Source organism: Phoca vitulina, unplaced genomic scaffold (genome assembly GCF_004348235.1).
Source record: "Phoca vitulina isolate PV1807 unplaced genomic scaffold, GSC_HSeal_1.0 scaffold78, whole genome shotgun sequence".
In the NCBI taxonomy this organism is placed as follows: Eukaryota; Metazoa; Chordata; class Mammalia; order Carnivora; family Phocidae; genus Phoca; species Phoca vitulina.
Window position 1 is genome coordinate 562,623 of NW_022589781.1, and position 3,402 is coordinate 566,024.

Genomic DNA, 3,402 nt, shown 5'->3' on the forward strand with positions numbered 1-3,402 from the left:
AGGCCGCGGCCGGCCGGGGGCGCCCCCGGGGACGCGCGGCCCGCCGGGGCCCCGGGGCCGCCCGGCCCGCCCGCGCGCAACTTTCCCCGCAGGTGGCGGCGCGGGGCCGGAGCCGGACGCCTGACGCAAGATGGCTGTGCTCGGCGAGCCCGACAACAATGCGCGGCTGCCGCCGGCCGCCCGGGCCTCCGCAGCGCCGTGCGCCGGCACCGCCGGAGCGGGCGACCCGGTGGCCGCGGCTCCCGCCGAGCTCCCCGGCGGCCGGCGGCGAGGCGGGAAATGCGGCTTGGGGCCGGCTGCCTTGAGGCGCGGGGCTCCGGTGGCCCTCGGGTACCTGGGCCGGTCCCGCAGGGTCCTGCCGACGCTCCACCACCGTGCGCAGGCTTCCAGGACGCGTGTCCTGCGGACAGCCGGCGGACGGCGGAGGGCGCTCCCTCGGGGCGCAACCTGAAGCTTTTGTAGATCATCTCGGTCATGAACAGTGGCCTGAAACGGATGTACGGCCATCGGACGCGAGGGGGGAAGAGATTCGTCCAAGGTCACTTAAGGAAGGCACAGACCCAGGAGCAGCAGGAAACTCCAGGCCTCCTGGGTCGTTATGATTTAACGAATGTTAAGTGTCGGTGGTGGCCGTGCAGAACGCGGGCAGTCTGCAAGCCTCTCCTAAAAGCACGTATGCAAAGAAGCCCAGGCTGGGCGGCCCGCGGAGAAGGAGAGTTCTGTTTCGCTTGGGTTTTTTGTTTTGTTTTGTTTTTCAGGAAACCAAAATACGTGTTGTTGGATTTATCCAGGAAAGCTGTTCTACATCAATTAAATTCATTATATTTTCACGAAATGTAAAGTGACGTAGGTAATGTTCCCTCTACGTGCTAGATTTTTCAATAGCTCCAATTTTTGGCTTAAAATATTTCTAAGGAAGGGAGAGACTGTTGTCGGTGAAGTTCTGGTCTCAGCCGTCCGTCTATAAAATGGAAGTATTATTTATCCCTGCGAAGATAGGCCACAAGTTCATTTCGGTTGTAGGATGGAATCCATAAGCACCTGCGTGGGTGTCTGGTTACTTACCTAGTGGATTCAGGATGTCCTCTTACTGAGTGAATATTTATGTCCTCTTACTGAGCAGGGAGCCCGATGTGGGACTCGATCCCGGGACTCCAGGATCATGACCTGAGCCGAAGGCAGTCGCTTAACCAACTGAGCCACCCAGGCGCCCCTGAGTGAATATTTATTGAGTGACAACTGTGTGCTAGGCACAATTCTGGGTGCTGGGGTTATAGCAGTGAACAACACAAGCAACAGTCCTGTTCTCATGAGGCTCATGCATTGTCTTGCACAGGGAAGTGGCACTCAGAGGAGGAGCAGGAAGGAGGTCCTCTGGAGCCCTAAGAATGACAGAAAGCTGTAGCCCAGAGAAGAAGGCTTTAGGGTCCAAATGACGGGGCAGGAGAGCTGCCAGGGCAAAAAACGGGATGCTAAAGGGGCACCGGGCTCAGTCCAGAATTGGCTCTACTTCTAAAATTCTTGGGCCAATCATGGCCTCCAAATCTGGAGTTAAAAAAAGGGGGGGGAGCGGAGGGAGCAAGAGCTTTTAAGTTAAAACACTTTCCCTAGAATAGTATGCTCATAGCCACTAATTTAGACTTGTTTATAAGTAAAAGTAAAAAAATGTAGAATGGAAAGGATTTTAAAAGCACCACTATTAATATCTGCTTGGCTCCTGAGGCATCAGATGCTGTGGCGGAGTGGCTGTTTCTGGCGAGTCCGGTGCGGCCCCCGCGCACTCCTATCACCCTGTTTCTCCAGCATCTTGATTTAAATGGTCATATTTGTTTACATGTTTATTGTCTGTTCCCCCAAAGAACGTGAAGTCTAGGACAGCGGTGGGCTTGTCTGTGTCCTTCCTCAGGTCTAGCACTGCCACCCCCACACCAGCCCCCATTCGGGGGCCTTTCCTAATTTGCTCTCCCTCCTCACCAGGGGATCGATAGCAGCCAGTGCCATGGAAGTTGTCAAAGATACGACAAAAGCAGAAAGAAAGTATAATTGAACCCCCATGGACCCATTACCTAGCTTCAAAAAGCAGCTGTTCGTGACCAGTCTTGGGCTTCATCTACTCACTTCCCCTGCCTCTCCCACTTGAATTATTTTGAAACTAATCCCAGACTTTCTACATCATTTCATGGATAGATATTTCAGTATGTATGGTAGGAGCCAAATACATGGTTGATAGGCCTATTAAATCTCTTATATAGAGAGTCTCTCGGTTTGCACTTCATTGGAAAATCCGTCCCGGGGCTTTGGATCCCAGTCCTCTCCCCAAAACTGTTTCCATCCAGTCTTACCCAGTGAACCGCTTTGTGATTTACTCTGATGCTCACACCAGAAAGCCCGGGCATCCTCCTCGAGCCTCCCTTTCTCCCCACCATGGTCCTGTGGGTCCTCCCTCTGAAAAGGTCCTTGGGCCGACCCACTTACTCCTCTCCTCCCCTCTCTCCTGGCCTCACAGTCCCGTCCTGTGTGGCCTCTCTCCACGGCCCCGTCTCTGTCCCCCCATCCTCTGCTGCAGCAGAGGTTACACCAAAGGGAAGTCGTGGGAATTTGGAGCCTTTGATTAAAAATTTCATTATACATTTTTATATATTCCATAATCACTATAAGAAAATATTCCATTGTATTCATTTATTTTTTAAAGATTTTATTTATTTATTTGACAGAGAGAGAGACAGCGAGAGCAGGAACACAAGCAGGGGGAGGGGAGAGGGAGAAGCAGGCTCCCCGCCAAGCAGGGAGCCCGATGCAGGGCTCAATCACAGGACCCTGGGATCATGACTGGAGCCGAAGGCAGACGCTTAACGACTGAGCCACCCAGGCACCCTGAAAATATTCCATTTTAAAGAAGATATTAAACTAGTGTCAAACTCCCGAATAAAATGTTTTCAAAGGTTTCAATGGGAAACATCGAGCTCGTATCTGTGGACAGAATGTTTTATATCCAGTTTAATGCTTGAAATGGCCATTGTCCATTCCTGATCACGACTTTATAATGCAGATCTCTTCAAATTCTTGATGATCTCATCCTTGAGAAACTTCATTCACACCAGCAGGTGATAAAAAAGGCAAAATCATTGTTTTCAATCCTTCAAACAAGTATACCCGTTGAGGTTAGGTATTTAAAATTCTTCCCTTTCGCTCATTGACAAATGTAACATTGTTTTTTCTTGGTGAGTGGATTTTGAATCCAATGGAGCTTCCCCAAGGTCACGTATTTAAAAATAATTATGTCGCTCAAATTTGTAAAATGCACACGTGCTTCTGAGCAGTCTTCCTGGGGCTGCCTGGGTCACCACCAAAGGGATCCGTATACTAGAGTGGAGACAAGTACCCTACAGGAAGACAGAAACG